The sequence below is a fragment of the Bombina bombina genome, chromosome 4 (genome assembly GCF_027579735.1).
Source record: "Bombina bombina isolate aBomBom1 chromosome 4, aBomBom1.pri, whole genome shotgun sequence".
Classification (NCBI taxonomy): domain Eukaryota; kingdom Metazoa; phylum Chordata; class Amphibia; order Anura; family Bombinatoridae; genus Bombina; species Bombina bombina.
Genome location: NC_069502.1, coordinates 476,800,002 through 476,825,788, shown reverse-complemented (window position 1 = coordinate 476,825,788; position 25,787 = coordinate 476,800,002). Strand labels below are relative to the sequence as shown.

Sequence of the window (25,787 nt, the reverse complement as noted above, 5' to 3'; positions counted from 1 at the left end):
AATCATGAGTCAATGAGCATTCAGCTTGGTGTAGATGCAGGTGAGCTCAATGTGTGTTGATGCTCCATACACTTGATTTACAAGTTCACAAAATTAGTTCCAATTTAAGCGAACCCAGCCACTACTGTTTTTTGAAAACTGCGTATTAGTAATCATTTGCTTTTAATACATTAAAATTAAAACTGTTATTGCAATCTTTAATATACATGAAAGGAACAGTAAAGTCGAAATGAAACATTAATGATTCAGATAGAGCCTGCAATTTTAAACAACTTTCCAATTTTACTTCTATTATCAAATCAGCTTTTTCTCTTGTTATCCTTTCTTGAAGCATAAATCTAAATAGGCTGATAGGAGCTTAGGAGCGTGCATGTGTCTATAGAAGTCTATGGCAGCAGTGTTTGCAATGATGTATAACACTGCAATAAACCAAACTGCCAACCCTGATGCCAGATGGATATAGACATGTGCACGCTCCTGAGCTCAACTAGGATTACTCTTTAACAAAGGGTACCCGGAGAACTAAGGAAAATTGGTCATGGAAGTAAAATGAAAGTTATTTAAAATGTCAAATTTAAGTTTCATTTTGGACTTTTCTGTCCCTTTAATATAGAAAGCATGCAGTGTGCCAATTTATCCACTCCCTTATAATGAATAGGCTTAAAGGGATTTTCCAGCCAAAATTAGAAACCACATGGGAGCATTTCGGAATATAAATGCAATTTTGTAATATACATGTATTAGCAAAAATGCTTCTAATAAAAGCTATAGTTGTTTTAAAAAGTGTACTTAAGTATGCAACGTGCACCAGCATTTTAAATCCAGCACTTGCTCAGAGAGCCTAAGGTGCTTGTACCATCTGGTAATGACTCAATTTGTTAATTGTTGACATGATAAATGCCCCACTGATGATCCGAGCAGCTGCAGTAGTTAAAATGTGTGTGCAGTGACAATATCTAGCTATGCCTCATATGCACGTGCAGAGAACAATTGTAACACTAAAACAGTCATAACTTTTACTAGAAGCATTTTTGTCAATACATGTATATTGCAAATATGCTTCTATTCAAAGATGTAATTAATCCATGTGCAATTAAATTTTGACCAGAATGTCCCTTTAATGAATATTCAGGATAGCTATATGTATCTTACTTTCCCCAATTTCCTTGCCTAATTACAAATCCTATAACTTTAAAGGAACTATGTATTCAGGGAAGCATGATATAAGAGTTTGGTGCATTTGAAGATGGTGTAGAAACACCCTTTAAACGGGACTGGGAAGTTGGTTTCACCTGAAATCTCTTGCTTACATTTATTTTCTATTGCCAATACTGCAGAATTTGAACTTTCAGCATAGGTGGAGGTTTCAACAGGGAAAACAGCTATTTCAAGTGACAACTAAAGATAAAGGCGTTATTTGTAAACAATTAATTACACTGAAGCAAGTTACATTGATACATGGGAACACATTTAAAGAGACAAAAAACATTTTTGTCTTTGGATAGAACATACAATTTTAAACAACTTTCCAATTTACTTCTATTATAACATTTTCTTCATTTTCTTGTTATCCTTTCTTGAAAAGCGGGAAGGTAAGTTTAGGAGCGTGCACGTGTCTGCAGCACTATCTGGCAGCAGTTTTGCAACAATATTATCCATTAGCAAGAGCACTAGATTGCATCACTATTTCGTGTCATGTAGTGCTCTAGACATGTGCACGCTACTTATCGAGATATCTCTTCAACAAAGAATAGCACAGGAACGGAGCAAATTTGCTAATAGAAGTAAATTAGAAAGTTTTTTTAAATGATATACTCTATCTGAATCATTAAAGAATATATTTTGGTTTCATATTCATTTAAGGGAATAAAATATTATACTACACTGCCCCTTTAAGTTTAAAGTCACAATATTCCTATGTTTAATGTGGTTTTGCAAACAGATGTGATTTGTGGTCTCATCATTTACTGCATCACATTTCAGTTTTAATAGAAAATGACACACATTGATATGTGCTGCTAAAGAAAGCTGTAGGAGCAATTAGAGAATTTTGAGTAAGCAGTTTTGAACAGCTTAAAGGACTGTCCAACATATCTCCTTGAGGTCTGGATAGAGGCCAGTTCTTTATCCCTCCAAAATAAAAATACAAATGATTGAGCTACTAATCGACTCACCTATGCTTACACAGGAATATTTATAAATGTGGTGTTTCTCCTGTCCTTGGACAGTCCCTGTTTATAATTTGAGCTGTTCAAAATTGCTTACTCATAATGTTGTAATTGCACCTAGAGTCAAAATCATTCATTACATTTAAATGAGCTGCGCCAACGATACCGTAAGACCAACTGATTATTCACTTCTCAAAACAAAACATTGCACTGTGCAAATAATATAATTAAAAATAAATTAAATAATGCCTACATATGCACATAACTATATATATATATATATATATATACACACAGTTAGGAAACCCTGGCCTAGATTTAGAGTTCGGCGGTAGCCGTCAAAACCAGCGTTAGAGGCTCCTAACGCGGGTTTTTTACGCACTCCGGTATTTAGAGTTTATTTACCGCGACTCAAAATACACCTAACGCTCAACTTTCTACCGCCACCTCAGACCCAGTAGTAAACATATACCGCACAAAAAAACATCCACGAATCACAAAACAAATATTACACAAAGTACACTTACACTCATACAAACACAACACTATCTTTATTTTTCGTATTTTTTATTTTTTCTTTAAAATACAAAGGATTAAAGTTGCGAGATCTCGGGTGTTTGAAAAAAATCCACACAAATCCATTTTCCCATTGACTTACATGGACATACGGGAAAAGACCCTCATATACCTACATCTAACGAATAACATTATCACAAACATACACTCATCGATGCATACAAACAATATACACCACATTACATACACAAAATATTTATTTATTACAAAAAGAACACGATTTAGCGACTTTTTCACACAAGCTCATGACGTCACTCACTTTACGAGGAAAACCAGTCTTAGAAAAAAAAATATAGAAATCTTTGGAGCCTCCATTGACTTCTATTGGGAAGACGTGCTCGTGCACGCGAAACCCTCATTTCCCTAACGCACGCAAATAGCGTAGACTGAAAAACTCCAAATACCAGCGCTAGAAAATACATGATTTCATGCGTTAGACCCAGCTATGATAAATAGATAAAGAAATGACTATTTCCCTATGGTGGACTTATGTTTTTTAATATTAAATATTCACCACACCATAAATATTTTTAACACTTTTAGATTACATCAACTACAAATCCCCATCACTAGTAACACATTATTATTTCAATAAAATTACATTTACAATTAAAATAAAAATCAATACACATTTCTGGATTCACAAACACTACACAATGGGAAACATCTCTCATTTACCTTTATTATTGCATTTCTGTTATTCAACTCATATGCTTGCAGCAACTGCATATCTACATAGGCTTAACACATGATCACTCATGGATGCACATACATTACTTTTAACATTCACTCATACATGTGCATTCAAATGATGGGGGAAAAACACATTACATTCTCTCTAGGAATCACAAAACACAACATATGGATTTTACTGTACTTTTAACATCATGATTCCATCACCAGAAACCATTAGGAATTACGTACAACACGAACATCATTACACCAGATTACAGATGTCACTTTATGGGAAGGAACAACAATGCCAGACCGCTATATACAAGTCAGCATATGTGGGACACAATCACAATATATACGTACATGTACATAACACGCATCACCCATCACGCAACCACAAAGCACACATTTAGATTTTATTCAGCACACAATAACAATGTAGCACAATACAACAACACAATGAGGATTTCACAACTACATAGGCAGGTTAATAATATCATGACGTCATTAGAAGATTCAACCATACACATCACAGATTCACCACTGTACCGCCCCTTTAGGAACTTTAACACTCAATACTACAATACAACATATACGTAAAACACACTTTTGAACAGCATTATTATGGAGATTTCAATGGGACAATTCAGAAATATTGTCAGATCGCACATCAATTATATATATAATACTACAGATGACAGCCGGAAGTTATTCAGTATTCGTGCAATTTTTATGGGACGCATACAATATCGTCAGATCGAAAATCAATTATATATATAATACTACAGATGACAGCCGGAAGTTATTCAGTATTCGTGCAATTTTTATGGGACGCATACAATATCGTCAGATCGAAAATCAATTATATATATAATACTACAGATGACAGCCGGAAGTTATTCAGTATTAGTGCGATTTGAAAGGGACGCGTACAATATTCACATCTCGGCAATCACTTATATATACAATACTACAGATGACAGCCGGAAGTTATTCAGTATTAGTGCGATTTGAAAGGGACGCATACAATATTGACATCTCAGCAATCACTTATATATATAATACTACAGATGACAGCCGGAAGTTATTCAGTATTAGTGCGATTTGAAAGGGACGCATACAATATTGACAGCTCGGCAATCACTTATATATACAATACTACAGATGGCAGACGGGAATTTCGGAATTATTATTGCGATTTGAAAGGGACGCGTACAATATTGACAGCTCGGCAATCACTTATATATACAATACTACAGATGACAGACGGGAAGTTCTGAATTATTATTGCGATTTGAAAGGGACGCATACAATATTGACAGCTCTGAAATCACTTATATATACAATACTACAGATGTTACTTTATCATTTACAAACAATATTGCAGCAACATTGATCGATCACATTCGATGCACATTATACACAACTATGCACTTTCATTCATGTTAGCCTGGACGTGTGCTTGTTACTATAACATCGCGTTTAGGAAATATTGATTACGCATATGATCAAACATTACAAACATGCACTGTATGTGTGATATTTGACACTTTCACATTGAGAATCATTGTTTGAAACTAACATTTCAGCAAACAACAAATAAACGCCCACTGTCAAAGCATTGGCGCCGCTCACATACAAACAGGTGAATACAATCAGCAATCATTACAAACTCACTACCATTGGACTAATTGTACTATAAATCCCCCAAACAACATGGCCAATGCATCACTTGTGATCCACATCAGATCAAGTGCTTACCTTGTTACGCTGTTTTGAAAGATGGATGACGATGACATGGTAGACGCTGCTGGTGGTGCTATTGGCGAACTAGCTGTTGGTCGAATCAGGCAGCCTCGGCGGCTCAGACCGAGACGAAGGGGTCGTCTGGTTCGAGGTCCTCGTGTCTACAGGGTGAGACCCACCTTGGAAAACATGAGTGACTTTGAGGTTTTTGATAAGTATCGGCTCGATCGCGAACAGCTCATTGGCCTTTACGATCTTCTTAAACCTCATTTGGAGCCACGTATACAAATAAGGACTGCTGTTCCCCCCATGAGTAAGATGCTAAGCTGTCTATACGTCCTGGCCTCCGGGAGTTTTCAATCCGGAGAACTGTACATGCATGGCCTGGCTCAAGGTACATTCTCTGGGGTGTTTGATAACTTTCTGAACGCCATGGTACGTATTAGTAAGCAATACATAGGATTCCCACAGAATGATGGTGATTGGAGGCGCCTGAAGCGGGAATTCTTTGATATTGCTCAATTGCCCAATGTCTTGGGAGCCATTGATTGTACCCACATTGCGCTGCGTGCTCCAATTGATGACTTGCCCTTCAGAAATCGCAAACATTTTCATAGCCTCAACGTGCAGTATGTTTGTGACGCACGGATGAGGATTATGCATGTGTATGCGAATTTTGGAGGTGCTTGTCATGATGCCCGCATCCTCTCTCTGTCGTCCCTGTGGAGACAGTTTGAGGAAAGACAAATGCCCCCTGGTTATCTCGTTGGTGAGTATTAGTGCACAACATGGTTAATTATTTTGACAATTGCCCCTGTATTTTTTAACTGTTAGCGTCATGTTCAGCTATAGGATTAAATTTAACCATTTGTTATTTACCGACGCTAATGTCTATTTTTATTGAAATGCAGATATGTAGCATGTCTTACCTTAAGTGTTCATATAGAGAATGCAATGTAAACATGTAGTTAGCATTTTACACAAGGTTTGGTTTAGGAGAAATACGCATATGTAGCATGTCTTAGATGAAATGGCAAGATATTATCTCATGCAATTTAACCCTGTCATTGTCTTTTTCTGCTAATGTCTATTTTTATTGAAATGCAGATATGTAGCATGTCTTACCTTAAGTGTTCATATAGAGAATGCAATGTAAACATGTAGTTAGCATTTTACACAAGGTTTGGTTTAGGAGAAATACGCATATGTAGCATGTCTTAGATGAAATGGCAAGATATTATCTCATGCAATTTAACCCTGTCATTGTCTTTTTCTGCTAATGTCTAGTTTTATTGAAATGCAGATATGTAGCATGTCTTACCTTAAGTGTTCATATAGAGAATGCAATGTAAACATGTAGTTAGCATTTTACACAAGGTTTGGTTTAGGAGAAATACGCATATGTAGCATGTCTTAGATGAAATGGCAAGATATTATCTCATGCAATTTAACCCTGTCATTGTCTTTTTCTGCTAATGTCTAGTTTTATTGAAATGCAGATATGTAGCATGTCTTACCTTAAGTGTTCATATAGAGAATGCAATGTAAACATGTAGTTAGCATTTTACACAAGGTTTGTTTTAGGATAAATACGCATATGTAGCATGTCTTAGATGAAATAGCAAGATATTATCTCATGCAATTTAACCCTGTCATTGTCTATTTCTGCTAATGTCTAGTTTTATTGAAATGCAGATATGTAGCATGTCTTACCTTAAGTGTTCATATAGAGAATGCAATGTAAACATGTAGTTAGCATTTTACACAAGGTTTGTTTTAGGATAAATACGCATATGTAGCATGGCTTAGATGAAATAGCAAGATATTATCTCATGCAATTTAACCCTGTCATTGTCTATTTCTGCTAATGTCTAGTTTTATTGAAATGCAGATATGTAGCATGTCTTACCTTAAGTGTTCATATAGAGAATGCAATGTAAACATGTAGTTAGCATTTTACACAAGGTTTGTTTTAGGAGAAATACGCATATGTAGCATGGCTTAGATGAAATAGCAAGATATTATCTCATGCAATTTAACCCTGTCATTGTCTATTTCTGCTAATGTCTAGTTTTATTGAAATGCAGATATGTAGCATGTCTTACCTTAAGTGTTCATATAGAGAATGCAATGTAAACATGTAGTTAGCATTTTACACAAGGTTTGGTTTAGGAGAAATATGCATATGTAGCATGGCTTAGATGAAATGGCTAGATACAGATTTATATATAATTTTTTTTAATTTCTTTATGTTTCTGACAACTTTTAATATGGATTATGGTTTTTAAAAAATATATTTATACAACAATATACTAGTTTAAGTATTCTGTTTGAATTATGTTCTGTTCTAAATTTATAGGTGATTCTGGGTACATGAGCCGGCCTTGGCTCATTACCCCCTTGCGTAGCCCAACTGATGTGTCTGAGGAGCGCTACAATAGGGCTCATAAGAGAACCAGGGCGGTGGTTGAAAGGATGTTCGGGCTCCTGAAGATGAGATTCAGGTGCCTGGACCGTTCTGGAGGAGCACTCCAGTACAACCCAAAGAAGGTGGCTAAGATCGTTGTAGCCTGTAGCGTCCTGCATAATATTGCACAGCGGGCTGGGATGCTGCAGGCCGTCCCGGTGGACAGAGACCTCCTCAGAGATGAGGAGGATGATCCTGTTCTAGAGGGGGAATTCCAGGACGAGGGACTTGATGTCAGAGCAGACGTCATCAACCGCCACTTTAGACGGTAAATAATAGAAGTTACACTGGAGTATTTTCAATAGATGTGAACTCTAGGGAAATGACAAGTAGAGAATTGTGCAAACATGTTAGTATTGATCAAATGTTAGAATAATATTTATTTCTCATAATATAGGTGATGCTCTGGGCATTGGGTCCTATAGCGAGTCTTTGCCACCTGGTTTTTATAGAGGACATCAGATGGTAAGTAGAAATGTATGGACTGTTGCTGGCATGATTTGTACACAAATACATAATATGGCATACATTTTTAAAAATATAACTTTGTTTACACATTACTTATGTACATAATCAGAAAGGGATACTCTAGAATGACTATGGTTCAATGTCACACAGAGGTTTGTTCTGCTCAATATGACTCATCTTCACACTTGATAGAAAATAACACAGGTTCATACACAGGCTTAGTAAGCTAGTGATAGATATTTATTATGAAATGGGGGGTGGGAGAGGGGTACAGAACTGATTCACACACTTGTATGAAATCTTTATATATAATTTCTTACATTAGGGAGATGACTTAATATAAAGACTGAAAGGGAACAATTTGAAGCCTGACAGTGAAGATTTCCAAGACTGACAGTGGGGAAAAAGCCAAGATTGAAATTGAAGTATACCAATGGGATCATGTCTGGCATATTTAAATTCTGCTGACCTTGAAAACCATACAAAGACATGTTCACATGGTAAGTGCAAACTATTTGATAGAATAAGGCTGTGGAGACATCCTATTGGAGACACTTAGATGATTTTCTATTTTGTAGATGGTATTTCCCAGTCCTCTATTTAATGAACTGATGAATAAGACACCTATTGAAGATCAACTGTTTACCCCTGAATTGACATTCAAAGACCATGCATTGTCCAGGTTGGTGTACCAATGCATGCTAGTGAAGACTGTAGAATATTAGTAGCTTACATACATTAGTCATATTTAGTTCTTAATTAGATATTTAGGGATCACAATCAGACACTTAGATGATTTTCCTTTTTAGATGGTATTTCCCAGTCCTCTATTTAATGAACTGATGAATAAGACACCTATTGAAGATCAACTGTTTACCCCTGAATTGACATTCAAAGACCATGCATTGTCCAGGTTGGTGTACCAATGCATGCTAGTGAAGACTGTAGAATATTAGTAGCTTACATACATTAGTCATATTTAGTTCTTAATTAGATATTTAGGGATCACAATCAGAAAAAGGAATACATATTATAGTTGATATAGAGGTATTTGAATGGACATGAAATATTACATTTATGTTCAGCATACATATATTGTTTACATGTGATATACATTATTATGTATAAATTTAATTTTTGAAATTTAAATATTATTTTTAATCAACAATATAATGGTGTATGTATTTCATTAATTTAAAATGAATGTAATGATTATGTGTAAAAAATGTTGATCAAAGTTAGAGCATAGACACCATATGATTTTAAATGTATTTTATGAATATTTTACAACGTGTGTATTAACTTTGTTCCATTTTTATTATTTGTCATTTCAGATTGGCATCTGATGACTTCATGGAATATTTAATTATTTTCTATTAAATATATATTTTTTTTTTTTAGCAGATTCTAATATATATCAATATAATCTGTAAATAAATAAAACTTGGACTCCCATGACTGATAGTTGGCTATTTGACAAGCACATGCATAAGAGAAAATAATGCATTAATAGTAGAAAATAAAATTCTTCAGAGAATATTAAAAGATATATTTTAACATTAATTGGGGAGTCATATTCTTCAATGCTTTTATATTGAAAAAGTATATATTAAAAATATTTAGGATATGTATTAATATTATGATTGTTTTAACATTTAATAAGGTGAAGTGGTTCAATTACATGAAAGTGACAGTGTTGTTGAATGTAAAAAGAATTGTATAAGATCATGTATCTTCCTTAGGTATCTCAAAACATTATTAGAAAATATTTTACAATTATTACATTTATAAATGGTAGGTCATTTAACTTTATAATTTTTAATAATTAGTTATTGGATGCCAGGTTAATCTATGTAATTTTCTAGTGGAGTCATTTAACTATACTTAGTAATATTATGTATTTATTACAATCTTACCTCTTGGGTTAGACATCAAATATCTATATAGAATGTAATTTCCCCTTTAGTTTATTTTGTCAATGTTAAATCAAAATACAATATGTTTGGGTCCTTAAAGGGGTCATTCAAAATGTATATTTTGTATACATTGTTACAAATATCATACAAGAATTTAAACATATTTAGAATGTACTATAGAATTACATTCAGTCTTTAAATATACTTGTTAAAATAAAAATAAATGCACATATCTTAGTCAATGATATAAGGCATCTATATGCAAACAACAATCAGCATCAAAATAGCCTATGTAGAGATGTATTTAATCCACGAATATATATAATTACAATATAATAATTGAATAACAAAACATATAAAGTTGGTCAAATATAAGATTATGATACAAAATGCATACATAACATATAGCTTAATGTCCCTCTACGCTGAAGGCTAAAAAAGACCTCATTTAATAAATATATTTCAGTCAGTGTGTAAAACAATCTAGAAGTTAATCTAAATTTGCTTTACTCATATGTTAGACTCATTTAGCAAAAGGAAGGTGCCTAGGTTTATGATATATTAAGCATTATTGTGAAATGTTTATTTAAAGGGACATGAACTCAAAATATACTTAAAGGTAGCCATTTAAAAAAACAAAGATTTATACATTCTGAATGAGTATTCTATTTTAATCAAGTTTAAAACTTGTCTCATATTATGAATGCTCATTGTGATGTTGCTATCATTACTTTAGAAATAAGGCAGTAAATAGCTAATTTATTTGCTTCAGTACTCTGGACAGAACTTGATTGTTTGGAATAATTGATGCAACAATCGTCAAGGACAACCCAGGTTTTTATTAAACAATTGTCCGTAATATAAAATATCATTATTGTTTTTCAAAGAAACATAACAAGATAACTTAACATTTGATAATCGTATTAAATAATAAAGTTGATTAACATTTCATGCTCAATCACCAATGGTAAATTTTTTTGGACAGTGTCCCTTTAAGAGCTTGAAATAGTGTATTTACTTCTCTTCCTATCTTTACATACTTTGCTTGAAAAGCATATCGAGATAGGCTCAGTAGATGAAGATTGGTGGATGCACAGAGATGCCTTATGTGATTGGCTCAACCATGTGCATTTAAATTTCTTATGTTGAGGATATATAAATACTAAGAGAAAATGATTTACATTTTAAAGTCTAAACAATCTTCTATCTCTACAGATCATTTGATACAATTGTTTGTAATGTCTCTTTAAAACTAAAGACGCCATTGCACAATAACATATATGAGCACTTCAGAGAAATACAAGCTCGAGGTTTATTTGCGAATAACAAAGCTGTAGTTTAACATTTATAAACAGATTATCAAAGTTACTGACATTCTTCCCGGAATTTTAACATTAATAAATATTGCGTGGGAAACGCATCTTCAAACACCAGATTAGCATATTTAAACATTAGTGTAATGTCACGCAATAGCACACAATCAATGTGCATTATAAATACATTTAATAGAGCAATGTCAATACTTCACAATAAATTTATTTAAAGAACAATAAAGACATACAATATTAAATGTGTATTTGTATTAAAGAAACAGACCGTTATTAAACCGAGAAATTTCTACAACATTAATAATGTGACAGGATTAGATTTTAAAGAGTATTTAATCATTAATATTTCACGGATCACGGATATTAAATCTGCGTCACACATATCCGCATGACAGGCCCATGAGTTACAAATAAGTCTACATGAAAAATGAAGTTACAGCACCACCAAGCGGTATGTGTAAGGAAGTTACTAAGATATGAAACATTAAGGAACGGCCAATCAGAGTTCATCACACAAACACAACTTGAGTCAGGATGGTCTCACAGACATTATAACAATATTTCAAACTTTTATCCAATCAGATGTACAGATAAATTGTCCCATGGTGCATCTCATGTTTACTTCACCATATAAAAGTCCATTACACGTTGCCATCTTTGTCAGTTCTCTAATGCCTGCAGGCAATATATATTATTATTATACAACCCAGCAGGCATGTCAGTTCCCAGGTTCACCAAGGAGGAGAGCGCTGCACTGGTCCACGCCGTCAAGGACTTTTATCCCCAGCTGTTTGGGAACAAGAGGAGCTCGACAGATGCGCCTGTTAAGAAGGCCCTCTGGGAGTCTATCACCAATGCGGTTAGATTGGTGTGTGACGTCCAGAGGACCCAGGATCAGATCATGAGGAGATTCGGAGATATGAGGTTGCGTTTATCGAAAAAAGTCAACCTCATAAGGGACTGGGTACAAGCCCGTAAAAGAGGGGGCCAAAGAAAGGCCCCGCGGAAACTGTACCTACTCCCTTATGAGGTGACTTTATGCGAGCTCCTCAATCTCCGGGTCCCCAAAAGATTTAGATCCTCGCCATCCTCGGCCTCCTCTTCTTCCCTCCCAGCTGCGGGATCTGAAAGTCCTGACGCGGGGGACAGGGCAGATGCTTCTCCGTCCGGTGGCCTGGGAGGACCCGATAGAGAATCTGAACCAGGTAATTATCCAACTTCATATAATATTTATAATGTTAAAAATCCAAAAATTGTATTTAGTCAGATACTAAACCTATACAGATCTCACAACATACACTACATATGATGTTTAGATATCTGATTTTACATTAGTGATACATGAAATTGGAATGATGTTTCTTGCGCTCTACAGAATATGCGTCACAGAGCGGAAATGTAATTTCGCATCCACGTTAACATGGGTTTGCGGAAAGTGGCATTGCTTTATACATGTTGGTCAAATGACGGATGCGTAATTCCGCTTGGAATCATTGCGCAATGATCGCGAAAATGGCATTTCTCATCCACGTTAACATGGGTTTGCGGAAAGTGGCATTGCTTTATACATGTTGGTCAAATGACGGATGCGTAATTCCGCTTGGAATCATTGCGCAATGATCGCGAAAATGGCATTTCTCATCCACGTTAACATGGGTTTGCGGAAAGTGGCATTGCTTTATACATGTTGTTAAAAATTAAATGGAAAATCTTAGATTAGTGAAGAATACAGTATTCTTATTTTAAATATTATATCTAATAAAAAACGAATAATACTAATAAATTATAACATATGGCCATCAATTGATGATTATGTAATAACAAGCATATATTCTTAAAGATACAGTAAACAACACAACTGATTGAAAATAAGAGTCCAGGATATATTTATCATTCATTAAATTGCGGAAACTATTAACTCATGGGACTACCAAAGGATTAATATTTTTCTATTGATTTGTTATTAATGTAAATATTTTAAACATGGCATGATTAGTATTAATGATATGCAATCCTCATTTAATATATTACAGATATGGATGTGGCTGCTGGATCCTCAAGCCAGGGCTTGTCACAGTATGGTATGTCTCATTTTAATTGACATTTGTCTTAGAAACATGGAATGAACATTACATACTAAATACACATTGTTCTATATTTATATGTAATGTCTATTTAATAGATGAAAATTATATAATTATTCGGATATACTTAAATAACATATTTGATTTTAATTGCATGCTCAATACCATTCATTACATCAACATATGGAGTAGATAATTCATTAACAAACAACAACATTGTGGAATCTATTTAATTTTAGATTAAAGGGATACTGAACTACAATTATTAATATTGTCTTTCACATACAGTATGCAATATTAATAAACATAAAATATAATACTATCATCATATGTGACATATTCTATTGCTAAATGTAGTTTAAAATAAAGAAAGTACGTTTATGTGCATCTAAATATTTGTTGACCAACCTGGGTTTATATTGATGATTGGTGGATACCTTCAACAAACAATATTTATTGAATCCAATATTCCTTATCTGCCTTTAAGATTAATATCGAACAACATTCGAATTATAATAGGAGTCAATGTTAAATCATTTTTTACAGTTTGAACATAGAAATCAATTATTTAAATTAATCATGTCAGTGTCCCTTTAAGACAAAATAGATTCATTCATCATTACATTATTTTTATTAAAAACTATTGATATATAAATCTAATTATCTGTTGGAGTTACTTTATATATATCTGCATACTCTAACAGCACCATGATTACATATTAGTAATAATAAAGTTTGTTATGTATTGTGATAAATATGTGTTGTGTCCTAAACAAGATTACTGTACATTGAAAAAATGGCTCGATGTGACACATGTTTGTTTAGATTTGTCAACAGATGCTCCTCAATATGTGGTTTGTGTGTATTCTTGTAACTTCTTAAGGACATATGACGGAATTATTCCGTCATAAAACAATTGAGCTAAGTGAAAGCTGTGTCCTTAAAGGGTTAAGAACATTGATCATTGGGTATATTTAGATATGCAATAGCAGCATCTGAGATGAATTTGATGTCTAATGTAGTCTGACATTAAACATATGTTGAATACAGATATGTTTACAGAATCCCCTTGATTCAATCAAGCATTTTCTGGTGTAATGACTGCTCTATTATTCACATTTTAAAGTTGATTAATGTTAAAATTCTAGACAGATGTGATTTAGTGATATCCAAAATGTGTTTAATAATATATATCTATATCATTCATAGAGAGAGTTGGTGTGGGGAGCCCACAGGAATCCAGCAGTGACATAGAGCCGCCTTTGCGGGCTCCTGGTAAGTCCATTGACTCATTTATATGTAATTGAAGGTGTATTGCTAATCAATATTATGATCATGATTCCGATGAAGCATAACATTATAAAAAATCATAGAATTTATCTTCTGATTATATATTTATTTTTTATATTGAGCGATTAATAATTTCTACTTTATTATTCTACACATTTGTTATTCATAAGATGTCTAACATATGTTTTTTTCATTTTTTAATTTTTTTAACAACAGTCATCAAGTGATACACACATGAGAAATCTTAAATGTTCTATGTACTATGCTTTTATGAATTTAACATTAAGACAAACAATACATTAAGATTCTGATTTATTGACAATAACAAATCTATTGTCATTTGTATGCTCCATCAAAATGATGTAAATCATAACTTTGTGTGTGTATATCTTTAATGCAACATTGATGTGCGTATTTGAGCAACAGTAACATATGTTATAATATCTGATCTTAAGGTGTACACAACATGTTATGTTTTACAGAGATTGATGTCACATGTGGGATGGAGGAGGAAGAGGCTGCCTTGGAGTCTGATGGTATGTGAAATATATCTATCATGTTTCCAACATGTTTCTTTTTTTGAAATCATTTTATTGAAGACATTCAAAGTCTACAGCTTTTTCCCTTTAAAAAGGAATATTATTTGTCTGTTCAAATACACTACTGCCCCCTTTCTATATCAGGCAGCATGAAAATCTGCTTGTATATATTTTTTTAAGAATATATAATTCATGCCATCATTATGTCACATGCATATTCCATGCCAAAACACAATAATAAGTTTCACATTGTACAGACAGTCATTGAGATTCATCTGAGTGCCTATATAGATACCATATCCTCATTTCAGAATAGTTTACAGATTCAAACACACTTCGAGGTATATTGAAAACATAATCAATTTTAAATGCGTTGATTTGATGTCAGGATGTATGAGATGTTAATATATTTATTTTACATTTTCAGATGGATCCACCACTTCTGGTCATCTGGATTCCGCCCCTGCCCAGTCACAGACCCCTCCCCGTGCACACACCCCTGACCATGGCCACACCTCTGCACACACCCAGAGCCCTTCCCATCACCAAACCCATGACCATGCCCCGACCACTGCCAGCCCTTCCCATATTTCATATCCTGTCCCTCCCAAAAAACGCCCATACACCCCCCTTCGCCGCTCTCCCCGTATTCTGGCCCGTACAGCTGCCCAGACCCAAACTCCCCACTCCCCAGCTGTACGGCCTACCCTGGAGCAGCAGCTCACCACTCCCCAAGCCATTCCCATCCCTCCCCGAGCCAATCCCATCCCTTCCCCCTGTTTAAACCTTCATTGTCCTGGGTGTCAGATTGTCCTTCCCAGGCACAGCTGTAAGTATCATTCTAAATACACTTTATAAGATACTTAAAGGTACAGTGAAGTTCAATTGGTTAAATTGTGATTCAAATCCAGCATGCAATGTTAAGCCAATGTATCATAGAATACTCTTATGAATTATTCGTCATTCTCTTGATATATTTATTGAAAACAACTTATTCCTATAATTAGTTTAAACAATAAAATAAATGTGGCCATCATTTCTTTATTGTTGGATGAATGTATCCATCAACCAGCATGCACAAACAAGGTTCATCAACAAATATTGGCTTCCATAAAAACCAACATTCTTGCATTCAAAATATAGCTTGACAATTAAAACATATAATGAATATGTGTAATTTCTAAAGATTTGTCATGTCATGCTCTATCTGAATCAGTCCATTAAATATTTAGGTTCAGTGTCCCTTTAATTGGATATCACTACATATACCAAACACCACTACTTGGATCCAAAATTTTATGTCCAAATGTGGATACATTATCTCTTGTCTAACCCAGTGGGAATGTAATTTCTTCTGGTTGCTATGTTTACACAGCTTGTCCTCAATGCCAAAATGTTTAAGGATAGGTGTGCCTACCACAGTCTAAATTGAATTTTTAAATTGCTGATGTAAGTACAATGTAAATCCTTTAACAAGATTTGATACACTCAAGCTGTATAAGTGGATCATCTAAAACCAATTAAAGGGTTCAACATGTTTGAGTAACATGAGCCTTTAATGATTTCTGTCTGTCTGAATAACCTAATTCATGTGTAAAGAATATATGAAAAATAATTGATGTAAATAATTATTTGTCTTTATGATGACAATGTATGTATTAAAATCTTTTATTCTGTTGTGTAATTATCCTTAATATTAATTTTTATTTTATTTTAGGCTGTGACTCAGCATGGCTCATGCTAGAAGGGATAGCAAGAGTAGAGCAGGCCGTGTTGAGGAACGCAGCTGTCCTGAGAGGGATGAACGACACCATGCAGGCCCAGCTCCGGGTTCAGGACTTGACTCTGCGTGAAATTATGCAATTACGTTCAAGGCCTGAATCTGGAGCTGGACATGCACAGGACAATGAAGAGGATGACCAGTAAGTGGAGGATCTGGATATGCTCCATGGTGGCAGATAATAATCCTCCGTCCACATGTTGAATTTGTATTTATATTGTTGCCCTTTGGCCTTTTTATCAGTTTTTTGTTGTGCCTGTTGCACTCTTTTACCTTGTCATGTGTCTCCAATGAGGCTATGCTGGCCCTTGGCAACTCTCTTCATGGACTGTGATGCACTGTGTTACCTTGTCATGTGTCTCCAATGAGGCTATGCTGGCCCTTGGCAACTCTCTTCATGGACTGTGATGCACTGTGTTACCTTGTCATGTGTCTCCAATGAGGCTATGCTGGCCCTTGGCAACTCTCTTCATGGACTGTGATGCACTGTGTTACCTTGTCATGTGTCTCCAATGGGGCTATGCTGGCCCTTGGCAACTCTCTTCATGGACTGTGATGCACTGTGTTACCTTGTCATGTGTCTCCAATGGGGCTATGCTGGCCCTTGGCAACTCTCTTCATGGACTGTGATGCACTGTGTTACCTTGTCATGTGTCTCCAATGAGGCTATGCTGGCCCTTGGCAACTCTCTTCATGGACTGTGATGCACTGTGTTACCTTGTCATATGGCTCATATATTCCTTATTTTTAAAAGATTATTTATAAACGTTGTGTATGTTTTCTTACATACTAATAAAATAAATTTTATTTCACAAATCTTTGTCCTCATTCTTCCTGTTATTTTTTGCAAGCTCTAGTTTATGTTGTTTATCCTTAAAGGGACCTAACAAATCTATTTGTTATAATGAAATCATATATGTAAGACAATAGTAAATGACTTTAAGATTAACATCTCCAATGTAATCTTATTATTTGTGTTTATATTATTTTCTCTTAGCTCTATCATTGCCTGATTATGATTAGCAGAGTAATTTCTTTATATATGTATATATATTTTTGTATTTGTGTATATATGTATATTTAAATGTTCATATCCATGTGTGTATTTATAAACTCTGCATGAATTGATGCACCTTTACAAAATGATCTGAGTATTGATACAATGATATAATCCCTGTAAAGTGTTCATTTTATTTAAATAGTATTGACTATGTGTATGCTCTTTTTAAAAACAAAATAATGTCCCTTTAAGTGATGTTGATCACTATTGTAAATGAATGTATTTCCATTTGTAAAGCGTTTTTGTCCTTTTTACAAGAACAAGGACATATAATTTTATTAATAAACAATCTTATTGTAATGTTGACAGCACCTGTATTTCATTTTCAAATCTATATTATTGTCAAAGTGTAACCAAATCAATCTCTGTGTGTAATACAAATAATGTAGATGATGAATATTAGTTAACTAATATGTTAACAAAATACATCTCCTCCCATATATGGCTATAGGTAGGCTGACCATAATTAAACTTGAATAAATGACACGTTTAATCAATACATGTATAACTATTGTTATTCAACAACAATCCAAACATATCTTAAAACATCAATGGCATATGTATTTCTCATGTGTATCTTTTAAATGTTAAAGATATACACCATAGCTATAGTTCAAGGGACAGTCAAGTCCGAAAAGATGATTCATGATTTGGTGACATTCCTAGATAGCAATCTACACACATACTAGTTCATAAAATATAAATACGTTTCTTAATGATATGCCAAGATGTCACTGAGTCCTTGTATTGTCTGCGGTTTTTCAGCGATCTCGGATGCGCCATTTTGCTTAAGACGTCACCTGCCAGGCTGTCCAATGATTCCTTGTATTGACTGACGTTCTTACGTGATCAGGAATATGCCTTTTATTGGATTGCGTTTTGACGCGATCAAGGATGCGCCTTTTTTTTTTGGGCGTTCTTACGTGATCAATAATGTGCCTTTCATTGGATGGCGTTCTTACGTGATCAAGGAAGCGCCATGTTAAGACGGCACATGTAAAGTTAAAAAAACGTGTGATTGGATTGCGTAGTCCCGCAATATTTGTGCACGTTAAAAACGTTTGTGACTGCATGCAATTTTAAAAAGCTTGCGAATATGTATTATTTGCATCATGTTACATTGTTGACCCGTAGCTGATAAAGACCAACACATTCTCTTTTGCTGGATGTCTGGTTGAATCAACGAACGAAAGCAAAATGTTTTCATGCATAGGATATTTCTAGGCAAGTGCAAATCTCTACAGTCCATGTTTAATATGTTTGTCAACAATGTTCCTTTTTCTTAAAAATTAATGTTGTGTTTAATGTTGAACATATCTAATTAATAAATATGCGCTATTGTGTTTGAATAAAGTAATCAATATGCATTTATCATATGCTAAATATATGATGCCGACTTCTTCTAAATGTAATTTCGTTGTATATTTTATGAAAGGTTCATTAGACACTCACATTATAAATAAAAATATTTGATTTTGTCTATAGTTAGATAGTCCATTGTTTAACCAATAGGTTTATTTTGTCTTGTGTTGTAAGAAAATGTAAGTTATTTTCTTACTCCTCGCAAAGCCAATGAGTTTCATGTGAGTACCATCTCCAGCTTTGTCCAGTTTGTGTAAAGGTTCTTTTCATATGTTAATGATGGGGTATTGTGTTTTACGGTTGTAATGGTGGTTCATCTATATTTAAAATATAGCTAACCCTATTTTATTTGCAAGTGTTTGAAGCTTTTTAATATTGCTATCAGTATATGTTAATCTTGTTGTTTGTAGTAGTGTCTATTACATACAGTTATGTAAAAAATATAGGATACTGTCCCTTGAATGCAAATGTTGTTTTTTTGTATCATGTATGAGATCCACATAGTTTAATCTTCAAATATATTTTTGTTAGCATATTTCACCCCCCCACTCCTAAAAGGAATTTAAACCATATTCATTGTTAAAATAAAAATAGTTACAATAAAATATTAACACAATAATGTCTCTTAAAGAAAATAGACTTTATTTAACACGTCAATATAAATGTGATTTTCAAATTTTTTTTTGGAAAAAGTACATGTAGATATAGCAACAAGCTTAAAATGTGTTAGCATATGTAATGTTGTTAAAGGGACAGTTTCGAAAAAATTTTTTTTTACATTATTCGAAAAGTAAATTCTGTAATAACAAGGATATCAAATGTTTCTCAACAATTGAACATTTGTCTGGGTTTATTTAAATTTGCTATCTAAACCTATGAGGTTGGTGTGCTCATTTCTTAAATCTTGAAGAGTGCTTGTAATCATTATACAATTTGAGCACTAGAGGGCATTTGGATAGCATTTGTATATGTAAAACCTTGTGCTCATACAGCATATTATTGACCATGTATTGATCATTGATATCTAAAATGTTGTTATGTCAGAACAACAAATAAGTGGTCATTTTTCATAGTCATAGATACAAGGGTAAGCACATAAGTCACACATGTATTTCTCCATGTTTTGTTGTTTCAAACTTTATAATGCGTAATACAGTGTTTTCTTTGTAATCAATAATTTTCTGACTGTCCCTTTAAGCTGTGTTATTGGCATTCAAACAGTAATATGCCATCATGGATAATTGTTATGGTAATTTAGTTAGCGATTCGGGAAACAGTTTGGACATCACATCACAGAAACCAATCAATATCATGAACAAGGATAGGTATGTGATGATGTGGTTTTCACACACTTATAACCCACACTCTGCAAAGAATCTTCTTCCATGGACCCGGTCCCATAGAAGTCGATTATATACAGAGTGTGGTCCACAAGTGTATGAAAACCACATCATCACATACCTATCCATTACCCAAAAAAAATAATTTAAGATGGAAAAAAATACTTACTTCCTCTTCCTTCCCCTCTTCCCACGGGGCTGAGGCTCTGGGAGAGGCAACTGCCGACTCCGAAGAGTCCTCCTTGGAGCTGTTGTGGGAGGAGTGGAAGGAAGAGTACTGGGACGACCAAGGTGAGGAGTAGATGGCTGAGGAGGAGGAGGAGAAGATGGATGAGGAGGAGAAGATGGCTGAGGAGGAGGAGGAGTAGATGGCTGAGGAGGAGGAGGAGTAGATGGCTGAGGAGGAGGATGATGAGATGGGCCGGCAGGAGGAGATGGCCCAGCAGCAAGAGGCCCAGCAACAAGAGGCCCAGCAACAGGAGGTAGACCAGCATGCGCCTCCCGGAAAAATGTGAACATTTCCTGATGAAGATTGAACATTCTTGTTTGTCCTTCTTGTATTGTATTCAGTATACTGATTATTTCAGTTTGGCCTTGAATTATTTGATTCTGCCCATCAAGTATTCTGCGCCGTCCTTCTATGTTTTCTATCCGGGAGGTACGCATCTGGTCTATGTACTCCAGTAGAACCCGCACCTCCGCTATTTCTTCTTGTTGTGCCTGTTGAACCCGTGCACGGCGGGGTGCCCGTGCACGGCGGAGTGCGGGTCTTTGAGGGACCTCGGGTTCCGCGGGTTCAGCGGGATCCTCCTGTGCTTCCGGGGCCTCTTGATCATCTCCCGTGCGCTGTTCGTCACGGGGGGCCTCTTCCCTCCGAAGTGGGAATTCCTCACCACCACTCTCATCCCGGGGAGATGCAGGAGGCTGTGCTGCCTCGTCCCCAGACTCTGTATATTAAAAAAAAAAGAAAAAAAGAAATGTATATATTAGCATATTTGCAAATAAAGTTTTAAATGACTTAGCTTACGATACAATTACAAATGCAGAATCATTAATCCACTTTGAAATCTAACAAACAATCAATTCTATTTCCGCTTTTTCTAAACAGTGTTTGTGATATCTGGTCAATGTGAATGTTTTTGCGTTTGTTTTCAGTCTGTTTAAATGCACACCTAACCTATAGCCTAGATACTGATGTAACCGCTAAGTAATAGAATGCGTGTAAACAGCGTAATAGCATTAATCTGATCCTTAACACATGAAACCCAATGTTTTATCTTTCATGATTTATAAGCATACATTTAGTATAAACTTTCGAATGTACTTTTGTTATCTAATTAGCTTCATTCTCTGGATATTCTTTGATGAAAAGCATATCTAAATATGTTTATAAGATTCTGATTGTTAGCTGAATATAGCTGCCTCCTGTGATTGTTTCACCGTGTGCATGGCTATTTCTTCATTAAAATATATCTCAAGAATGATTCAAATTATGTAATATAAGTACATTTGAATGTTTTGTCAAATTGTATTCGCTACCTCAATCATGAAAGTAAATGTTTGCGTATAGTGTCCATTGAAATACATTCGTATGTGAAATTATTGTTCAATGAGCTTACCGTCAGATGAGAGTGGCAGGTTCCCGGTATCGATTCCTCCGATACCGACTACTTCCACCTCGGAGATGCTGGGCCGCAACATTTCCTCCCATCTGCAGTACTCCATTTCAAGGGCAGGGCCGCCACCGGTCCCTGCAGCATGTCGGGCCTCCAGGCTTAACTTTTTTTTAAGTTCAAGTTTACAGTCCCGGTACCGATGTTTGATGGAATCCATATCCCGGTTCCGGCCACCCACTGCATTGACTGCATTCCGAATCTCGTTCCAGAGCCTCCTCCTGTCAGTCGGGGTAGTCTTCTGGTGCTGCAGCATCCTATACCTGGCCATATAGGCCTCTACGAGGGCCTCCTTCTCCTCCATCGTAAACCTCGCCTCCCTAGTCGCCTTGGCCTTCCCCTGTGACGATGCCCTCTGTTTCCCGGACTGTGAAGCCCTACTCTGACCGCCACTGGGCCCAGCCACTTGGTCATCTTGAACCAAGTGGCTGGGTCCACCCACCGCTTCCACCCCCGCTTCCTGCCCCCCTTCCTGCCCCCCTTCCTGCCCTGTTCCTCTCCCCCTCCCTCTACTCCCCCCTCTACCTGTCCCCTGCCTGGCCTCCATCTCCTCCCTAAACTAAACCCCAAATAATCAAAAAAAAGTGAGTGTGATGAAATGAAAGGGGGTCAAAATAAAGAACTAAAAAGACAAAAAAGGTGCTTAAAGTGTGAGGGATGTAAAAAAAAAAGAGGGTAAGGAGTATTTAAATAAACGAAAAGAATAAGACTAAAAGGAGGATATGTAAACTAAATGTAACTAGGGGATGGGTATGGGATGGGTATGGGGTATGGGATAAGAGTAAATGGGATGAAAGGGAATGGGACTACAAGGAATGGGGTATGGAGTGTAGTATGAGGGGGTAGGGGGTATGGAGTGTATGTAGTGTTATTGATAAGTGTATGTATGTATTGAATGTGTTTGCGTGTAAATGTGTTAAGTGTACAGATAAATCACTCGCTCGCTAACTAACACTACTTCTAATTCTCAATAACAAACACTCCCACTAACGCTCACTAACTACCACTAACTGACGCTCACACTAACAACTATCACTAATAACTCCCACTAACTCACTCACGCTCCCACTAACAGACTCTCTCCCACTCCCGCTAACTCCCACTAACTCACTCACTCTCTCACGCTAACACTACCAACTGACTATCTCACGCTAACACTACCAACTGACTCTCTCACGCTAACACTACCAACTGACTATCTCACGCTAACACACTCTCAAAAATTCGCAAAATCTCTATTCTTAAATCTCCAAAGACCCACCAGCAACACAGTCAAAGAAGCCCTGCTTGTGTGGTGCTTATATACCCTGTGTAAATGTTTAATGATGTCCCAATTTCCATTGTAATTAGTGTTCAGGTGTGCTTTATTAGCAATTAATATTATTGCAATGTGTATTAGGTGTGTTAATTTGCGCATGCTCATTTTGAGTTGGTATTTGTGGAATGTGTAGAATGCGATGATGTCATAGTGGTCGTTTTCTCTAACATTGTCCAATAGTATTCTTTTTAAATGTGAATTTGCGATGGTGTGTTCTTCGTGAAGTGTTGTATATGTATGTTTTTCATAATATATAATGATATTGAATGCGATTTTTTTTTTAGTGTATGTATATATTTTTTATTCCTTGTTGTTATTGTGCGATTTTCCGCATCTTAAAGTATATGCGTATTCCCCGTATAAATAGTATTAAAACTTCCCCCGCTTGTGAATGTGTAATGCTTGTGTGCTTTGTTGATTGATTGATGTTGTGACATTTGCGGCGTGTTATTGTTGTGCATGATGTGGTATGCGTCATATGACCGAGCTGTGCGTATTCTCGCGAGATCGAGTGTTAGGTAAAAAAAGCTATTTTTTGCCTTTCCCATTGATCTCTATGGGAGACTGTCTAACGCGGGCAGGATTACGCGTGTGACATACACGCGTTAGGAGCATCGTTAGATGGTCTTATATTAACTCTAAATACCGGAGTCAAACAATGACGTGCGTTAGACATAAAACACGCGTGGCGTTAACAGCCCATCTACCGCCGAACTCTAAATCTAGCCGCCTGTATCCAAACTGCTTGGGACCTGAAAAGGCTTGCATTTCGGAATAGTTTGGATTTTGGAGTATTTGTATTTTTCCATCTGTTAAATGGGAACAAAGTGTAAACAACAATATGTCATTTAGGCAATATTTATTTACATATCACAATACTGCTTAAACATGCAACATAAAGTAGTTAAACAAAATTCTTATTACTTTTGTGTATAAAGTACCATCATAAAGATAGCACAGTACTGTGATCAGAAAGGAAACAGTTGTTTTAAATAAATCTAGTAGAGCATTAGTATTATAGAACACACACAAAATAAATAAATATATATATATATATATATATATATATATATATATATATATATATATATATATATATATATATAGATAGATTAGGCAAAGAAGTTTGTAACGTAATTGTGAGGAAAATGGTAGTTTTTAATAATTACATTTTTTAACAAATATGAATAAAAAAAATTGGATTTTGGAAAATTTCTGGATTTTGGAGTTCTAGAGTTGGGGATTTGTACCTGTATGTATACAGTCCGATGAGTTCACAAGATCTGAGAGGCCAGACATTAGCTGTGGAAAGTCCTGTGGAGCAGTGGAGTGAGACGTCATTTCCGTGGCAGGTTTAGCATTGGTAGGGTGAGCTATGCACTAACAGCTTTAATACCATGCAGTGAACTGCAAAAGGTCTATTGACTCTTGGAGGGCTGTTACATTTGAATGTGTTTAATGTGTCAGGATGCAACATTAAATTCTGCATTCACGGGCTAACTGCTTGCCTCTAATACTGGCACTACTATGAGACATAACTAAAACTAAATGATTATTATGGCTTGTTGTGGTGTACTATCATATGAGGTCTCTCTGCTTTAACAACGCTTTGCCTACTGATATCTTAAGGGAAAACATTGGATTTATTATGACATTTACTCTTTTTTAAATTATTATTATTATTATCGGTTATTTGTAGAGCACCAACAGATTCCGCAGCACTATAAACATAGGAATACAAGGAAACGTTTATAGGGATCAATTGGGTAGAGGGTCCTGCTAAAGAGTCTGAGACTGTTGTAGTCAGCTCTTAAGAAGGTGATCTACAAAGAGCTGGGCTCTTAGGCTTACATGCTAAGGGGGTTCAAGGGGATAGCAATGGAGGAGAGGAACTGGTATAAAGAAAGGTTAGAGTACACTGTCAGAAAAAATGTGCAAATATTGTACCTTTAGAGGTACAACAGCTTGTCACTGGGGCAGTACCCTCAAAGGTACAC

At 35.5% G+C, this 25,787-nt stretch overlaps 1 protein-coding gene and 1 long non-coding RNA gene across 2 annotated transcripts in view; both read left to right on the top strand.

Moving 5' to 3' along the window:
* CSMD1 (CUB and Sushi multiple domains 1) overlaps positions 1-25,787 on the top strand; it is a 3,127,153-nt gene that overhangs the window by 167,696 nt on the left and 2,933,670 nt on the right.
* On the top strand, positions 14,650-15,870 carry LOC128656454 (uncharacterized). Its single transcript, XR_008402008.1, has 3 exons — positions 14,650-14,703; positions 15,201-15,254; positions 15,685-15,870. It is a non-coding gene; the product is annotated as an uncharacterized LOC128656454 (long non-coding RNA).